Source organism: Rutidosis leptorrhynchoides, chromosome 4, assembly GCF_046630445.1.
Source record: "Rutidosis leptorrhynchoides isolate AG116_Rl617_1_P2 chromosome 4, CSIRO_AGI_Rlap_v1, whole genome shotgun sequence".
NCBI lineage: Eukaryota > Viridiplantae > Streptophyta > Magnoliopsida > Asterales > Asteraceae > Rutidosis > Rutidosis leptorrhynchoides.
The window spans coordinates 330,217,442-330,226,165 of record NC_092336.1 but is presented as its reverse complement, the minus strand read 5'-3'; positions in this window follow the sequence as shown (position 1 = coordinate 330,226,165).

Sequence of the window (8,724 nt, the reverse complement as noted above, 5' to 3'; positions counted from 1 at the left end):
CAAGTATCTCAGTAAAAATAGTAACAATAAGTTATATACTTAAAAAGGAGACTATTGACGTATGAAACTCGAAACGATACATATAACGATTATCGTTATAACCACGTCTTACTAAATATATATGAAGCATATTAATACATTGTTATATTATATATATAACATGATAATATGATAATTAAATATATCATTAAGTGTATTAACAATGAACTACATAAGTAAAAACAAGACTACTAACTTAAGGATTTCGAAACGAGACATATATGTAACGATTATCGTTGTAACGATATTTAAATGTATATATCATATTAAGATATATTAATATATCATAATATCATGATAATATAATAATTTAAAATCTCATTTGATATTATAAACTTTGGGTTAACAACATTTAACAAGATCGTTAACCTAAAGGTCTCAAAACAACACTTACATGTAACGACTAACGATGACTTAACGACTCAGTTAAAATGTATATACATGTAGTGTTTTAATATGTATTCATACACTTTTGAAAGACTTCAAGACACTTATCAAAATACTTCTACTTAACAAAAATGCTTATAATTACATCCTCGTTCAGTTTCATCAACAATTCTACTCGTATGCACCCGTATTCGTACTCGTACAATACACAGCTTTTAGATGTATTTACTATTGGTATATACACTCCAATGATCAGCTCTTAGCAGACCATGTGAGTCACCTAACACATGTGGGAACCTTCATTTGGTAACTAGCATGAAATATCTCATAAAATTACAAAAATATGAGTAATCATTCATGACTTATTTACATGAAAACAAAATTACATATCCTTTATATCTAATCCATACACCAACGACCAAAAACACCTACAAACACTTTAATTCTTCAATTTTCTTCATCTAATTAATCTCTCTCAAGTTTTAACTTCAAGTTCTAAGTGTTCTTCATAAATTCTACAAGTTCTAGTTACATAAAATCAAGAATACTTTCAAGTTTGCTAGCTCACTTCCAATCTTGTAAGGTGATCATCCAACCTCAAGAAATCTTTGTTTCTTACAGTAGGTTATCATTCTAATACAAGGTAATAATCATATTCAAACTTTGGTTCAATTTCTATAACTATAACAATCTTATTTCGAGTGATGATCTTACTTGAACTTGTTTTCGTGTCATGATTCTGCTTCAAGAACTTCGAGCCATCCAAGGATCCATTGAAGCTAGATCTATTTTTCTATTTTCCAGTAGGTTTATCCAAGGAACTTAAGGTAGTAATGATGTTCATAACATCATTCGATTCATACATAAAGAGCTATCATATTCGAAGTGGTAAACTAGTAATCACTAGAACATGGTTTAGTTAATTCTAAACTTGTTCGCAAATAAAGTTAATCCTTCTAACTACACTTTTAAAATAAACTATACACATGATCTATATCTATATGATATGCTAACTTAATGATTTAAAACCTGAAAACACGATAAACACCATAAAACCGGATTTACGCCGTCGTATTTACAACCGGGGGCTGTTTTGGTTTGGATAATTAAAAACTATGAAAAACTTTGATTTAAAAGCTATACTTTTGGCAAAATGATTTTACTTATGAACATGAAACCATATCCAAAAATCATGGTTAAACTCAAAGTGAAAGTATGTTTTTCAAAACAGTCATCAAGATGTCGTTCTTTCGACGGAAATGACTACCTCTTTCAAAAATGACTTGTAACTTGTATTTACGACTATAAACCTATACCTTTTCTGTTTAGTTTCATAAATTTAAGTTCAATACAAAACCGTGGCCGCTAAAATCACTCAAAATGGATTAGAAACGAAGAAATGGCGAGCAAAACAAAATTGGTAAAAACTACTCATTTTAGCTACGTGAAAATTGGTAACAAATCTATTCCAACCATAACTTAATCAACTTGTATTGTATATTATGTAATCTTGAGATACCATAGATACGTATACAATGTTTCGACCTATCATGTCGACACATCTATATATATTTCGGAACAACCATAGACACTCTATATGTGAATGTTGGAGTTAGCTATACAGGGTTGAGGTTGATTCCAAAATATATATAGTTTGAGTTGTGATCAATACTGAGATATGTATACACTGGGTTGTGGATTGATTCAAGATAATATATATAAGTTTATTTCTGTACATCTAACTGTGGACAACGAGTTGTAGGTTACTAACGAGGACAGCTGACTTAATAAACTTAAAACATCAAAATGTATTAAAAGTGTTGTAAATATATTTTGAACATACTTTGATATATATGTACATATTTGTTATAGGTTCGTGAATCGACCAGTGGCCAAGTCTTACTTCTCGACGAAGTAAAAATCTGTGAAAGTGAGTTATAGTCCCACTTTTAAAATCTAATATTTTCGGGATGAGAATACATGCAGGTTTTATAAATGATTTACAAAATAGACATAAGTACGTGAAACTACATTCTATGGTTGAATTATCGAAATCGAATATGCCCCTTTTTATTAAGTCTGGTAATCTAAGAATTAGGGAACAGACACCCTAATTGACGTGAATCCTAAAGATAGATCTATTGGGCCTAACAAACCCCATCCAAAGTACCGGATGCTTTAGTACTTCAAAATTTATATCATATCCGAAGGGTGTCCCGGAATGATGGGGATATTCTTATATATGCATCTTGTTAATGTCGGTTACCAGGTGTTCACCATATGAATGATTTTTATCTCTATGTATAGGATGTGTATTGAAATATGAAATCTTGTGGTCTATTGTTACGATTTGATATATATAGGTTAAACCTATAACTCACCAACATTTTTGTTGACGTTTAAAGCATGTTTATTCTTAGGTGAATACTAAGAGCTTCCGCTGTTGCATACTTAAATAAGGACAAGAATTGGAGTCCATGTTTGTATAATATTGTTTAAAAACTGCATTCAAGAAACATATGTCGATGTAATATATTTCTATTGTAAACCATTATGTAATGGTCGTGTGTAAACAGTATATTTTAGATTATCATTATTTGATAATCTACGTAATGCTTTTGAAACCTTTATTGATAAAATAAAGGTTATGGTTGTTTTAAAAATGAATGCAGTCTTTGAAAAACGTCTCATATAGAGGTCAAAACCTCGCAACGAAATCAACTAATATGGAACGTTTATAATCAATATGAACGGGACATTTCTGTTTCTGGACTTATGAATTACATGTTTTTATTACCTTTGCTGAACGACTTGCGCATTAACTAGGATTGTTTTCACAACTGTTTTGTATCAAAATTATTGTGTGCTATATTTTATGCTATATGTAAAATAGTGGTATTGTACATTTGTAAAATAACGTATAAAAGTTTGAACGTGAAATTTATTATAATCAGTTTTTCATATAGAATTGTAGTAGTTAAATTGTATGGTAGCTACTAAGTATGAACTTAACGGGTAGGTACTACCCGAATTAAAACTTATAAAACGCTAATATAAAGAAAAAGCTTTTATAAATAAGTTCATATTCTGCTACGAAATACTATTGACTGCTCTTAATATTCTATATGATTAACTTAATTCTTTTGGCTATTTTTGAAGGAAATGGCACCGACTACTCGTCAGAACTTGAACATGAGCGAGGAAGACTTCTGTGTTTTCCTTGCTGCGAACATAGCCGCCGTGCAGGTCACAATGCAAAATAACAACAATAACTCTGGTTCTAGCAGTGGAACTAATTCCACAAGAAATCGTGTAGGATGCTCCTACAAAGAATTCACTGCCTGCAAACCTTTGGAATTTGATGGAACTGAGGGTTCAATCGGATTGAAACGGTGGACCGAGAAGGTTGAATCGGTGTTTGCCATCAGTAAATGTACGGAAGAAGACAAAGTAAAGTACGCTACGCATACCTTCACAGGTACTGCGTTAACATGGTGGAACACCTACCTCGAGCAGGTGGGACAAGATGTTGCTTACGCACTACCGTGGTCAGCATTCAAGCATTTGATGAACGAGTAGTACCGTCCTAGAAACGAGGTCAATAAGCTCAAGGTAGAGCTTAGAGGGTTACAAACACAAGGATTTGATATTACCACGTACGAATGACGATTCACAGAGTTGTGCCTATTATGTCCGAGAGCGTTCGAAGATGAAGAAGAGAAAATCAACGCATTTGTAAAAGGGTTACCAGAAAGGATTCAAGAAGATGTGAGTTCATACAAGCCTGCTTCCATACAAAAGGCAAGTCAAATGGCTTATAAACTCATAAATCAGATTAAGGGAAGAATTAAGGAGCAGGCGGTCAAAGAAGCCAACACGAAACAACTCAAGAGGAAGTGGGAGGAAAACGGTGACAAGAGTCACCAGTACAACAACAACAACAACAATTACAACCACAATCGCAACAACCATCTCAACAACCGCAACAACAATCACAACAATAACCGCAATCCTAACAATAACTACAACAAACGTCCCAACAACAACAACAACCACAACAACAACCATCCCAACAATAATAACAAAAGGCAAAAACCATGTCAGAGGTGTTAAGGATACCATCCGACTGGGTTCTGCACGACAACGTGTACTAAGTGTAAGAGAGCTGGTCATAGCGCGACGAAGTGTGAAATCTACGGACCGGTGATTAACAAAAATAATGCAACGAGTAATGTCGGGATAAGTAATGCCGATTTTATTTGTTATGAATGTGGAAAACTGGGCCATGTCAAGAGTAAATGCCCAAACCAAGGAAATACAAATGGGCAAAGCCGTGGAAGAGTCTTCGACATTAATTCGGCAGAAGCGCAGGAAGACCCGGAGCTTGTTACGGGTGCGTTTCTCATTGACAATAAATCTGCTTATGTTTTATTTGATTCGGGTGAGGATAGAAGCTATATGAGTAGAGATTTTTGTGCTAAATTAAGTTGTCCAATGACGCCTTTGGATAATAAATTTTTACTTGAATTAGCAAACGGTAAATTAATTTCAGCAGATAATATATGTCGGGATAGAGAAATTAAACTGGGTGATGAAATGTTTAAGGTTGATTTAATACCAGTTGAGTTAGGGAGTTTTGATGTAATAATTGGCATGGCCTAGTTGAAAAAGGTGAGAGCAGAGGTCGTTTGTTACAAAAATGCGATTCGCATAATGCGCGAAAAAGGAAAACCTTTAATGGTGTACGGAGAAAAAAACAACGCAAAGTTAAATCTTATTAGTAGTTTGAAGGCACAAAAACTAATAAAAAAAGGTTGCTATGTCATTCTAGCACACATCGAAGAAGTCAAACCTGAAGAAAAGAACATCAGTGATGTTCCCATCGCAAAAGAATTTCCCGATGTATTTTCGAAAGAATTACCGGGACTACCTCCACATCGATCTGTTGAATTTCAAATAGATCTCATACCAGGAGATGCACCAATAGCTTGTGCTCCATACAGACTCGGACCCAACGAAATAAAGGAACTCCAAAGCAGATTACAAGAACTTTTAGAGCGTGGTTTTATACGACCAAGCACATCACCGTGGGGAGCTCCTATTTTGTTTGTCAAAAAGAAGGATGGTACATTCAGATTATGTATCAACTACCGAGAGTTGAACAAACTTACCATCAAGAACCGTTATCCACTACCGAGAATCGACGATTTATTTGATCAACTACAAGGCTCGTCGGTTTATTCGAAGATCGACTTACGTTCTGGGTATCATCAGATGCGGGTGAAGGAGGATGATATTTCAAAGACCGCTTTCAGAACGCGTTACGGTCATTACGAGTTTATGGTTATGCCGTTTGGATTGACTAACGCATCAGCTGTGTTCATGGACCTCATGAACCGAGTGTGTGGGCCATATCTTGACAAATTTGTTATTGTTTTCATCGATGACATACTCATTTACTCAAAGAATGATCAAGAGCACGAAGAATATTTGAGAAAAGTGCTAGAATTATTGAGGAAGGAACAACTGTACGCAAAATATTCAAAGTGTGCATTTTGGTTGGAAGAAGTTCAATTCCTCGGTCACATAGTGAACAAAGAAGGTATTCAAGTAGATCCGGCAAAGATTGAAACCGTTGAAAAGTGGGAAACCCCGAAAACTCCGAAGCATATACGCCAATTTTTAGGACTGGCTGGTTACTACAGAAGTTTCATCCAAGAATTTTCCAAAATAGCAAAACCCTTGACTACATTAACGCATAAAGGGAAGAAATTTGAATGGAAGGATGAGCAGGAGAAAGCGTTTCAATTGTTGAAGAAAAGGTTAACTACGGCACCTATATTGTCATTGCCTGAAGGGAACGATGATTTTGTGATATATTGTGATGCCTCAAAGCAAAGCCTCGGTTGTGTATTAATGCAACGAACGAAGGTAATTGCTTATGAGTCTAGATAATTGAAGATTCACGAGCAGAATTATACGACACACGATTTGAAATTGGGCGCTGTTGTTTTTGCATTAAAGACTTGGACGCACTACTTATATGGGGTCAAAAGTATTATATATACCGACCACAAAAGTCTACAACATATATTTAATCAGAAACAACTGAACATGAGGCAGCGTAGGTGAATTGAGTTATTGAATGATTATGATTTCGAGATTCGTTACCACCCGGGGAAGGCGAATGTGGTAGCCGACGCTTTGAGTAGAAAGGACAGAGAACCTATACGGGTAAAAGCTATGAATATAATTATTCGTACTAACCTTACTACTCAAATAAATGAGGCGCAACAAGGAGTTTTAAAAGAAGGAAATTTGAAGAATGAAATACCGAAGGGATCGGAGAAACATCTTAATATTCGGGAAGACGGAACCCGGTATAGGGATGAAAGAATTTGGGTACCAAAGTTTGGAGATGTAAGAGAAATGGTACTTAGGGAAGCACATAAAACCAGATACTCAATACATCCCGGAGCGGGAAAGATGTACAAAGATCTCAAGAAACACTTTGGGTGGCCGAGTATGAAAGCCGATATTGCTAGATACATAGGAGAATGTTTAACGTGTTCTAAGGTTAAAGCTGAACATCAGAAACCATCAGGTCTACTTCAACAACCCGAAATCCCAGAATGGAAATGGGAAAACATTACCATAGATTTCATTACTAAATTGTCAAGGACTGCAAGTGGTTATGATACTATTTGGGTAATAGTCAATCGTCTCACCAAGTCAGTACACTTTCTGCCAATGAGAGAAGATGATAAAATGGAAAAATTGGCACGTTTATACTTGAAGGAAGTTGTCTCCAGACATGGAATACCAGTCTCTAATATCTCTGATAGGGATGGCAGATTTGTTTCAAGATTTTGGCAGACGTTACAGCAAGCATTGGGAACTCGTCTAGACGTCACAGCAAGCATTGGGAACTCGTCTAGATCAAATGAAAATGAAATACCCGCACCTATTTCCAGAAGATACGTCAATACCTCCAACTGCTTATAAATTTCGGGACGAAATTTATTTAACGGGTAGGTACTGTAGTGACCCGAACTTTTTCATGTTTATATATATTAAATGAAGTTGATATTTACATGATTAAATGTTTCCAACATGTTAAGTAATTAAACTTGTTAAGACTTGATTAATTGAAATAGGTTTCACGTAGACAATTGACCACCCAAGTTGACCGACGATTCTCGAACGTTAAAACTTGTAAAAACTATATGATATATATATATATATATATATATATATATATATATATATATATATATGGATAAGTATATAGCTAACATGATATTATGAAAAGTAAGTATCTCACTAGGTATATTAACAATGAGTTATAAACATAAAATGAGACTATTGAATTATGAAACTCGAAACGATATATATAACGATTATCGTTATAGCAACGCCTTACTTGTGATGACCCGGGAATTTCCGACCAAATTTAAACTTGATCTTTATATGAATTCGACATGATAAGAAAAGTCTATTTAATTGAATCTCAAAGTCTTTGAACTGTTTACATAGATATACTTAAACCTTTGACCGATCGCCGACGATTCACGAACCTTTAATTAGAAATAGAAATGTACACATAAATAATTATATATGTAAATACTTATAGTATAAATTCAATATACTAATGAACTGTATAAATTTTAATTATTATGAAAAATAACTTAGGATAATTAAAATTGTTATTTAAAGATGTTAATTAAATAAAGTATATTAAAAATAAATATTAAATTGAAATAATATACGATTTAGTTGATTGAGATAAATACGTAAAATAATATAAGGTATAATGAGACTTATTATTAAGATAAATCTATATATATACAAGTATATAGATATGGCTTTGAAGATTGGTAACACTCAATTGTAAATCGATTAATATTAAACGAAGTTAAATAAATAAATACTTGTATTACAATATTATAAATTTTAATGAAAAATATAATGTTATATGTATAGATAATATATAGTCATATTAACTGAAAACGTTATGTGATATAATAAATTCTATTACTTAAACGATTTTAAATCACAAACTTTGAAATAAAAGTTATTTTGGAAAACTAAATATTATATTACTAAATAAATATTACTAATATCTATAAAAACTTATAGTTCTAAATGAATATATATATATATATATATATATATATATATATATATATATATATATATATATATATATATATACATAAAGTATATGGAACATAACTATTAATTAATTTTAACACTCGTTTGTCACCTCCTAAGATATTAAACAAGTTAATAACAATA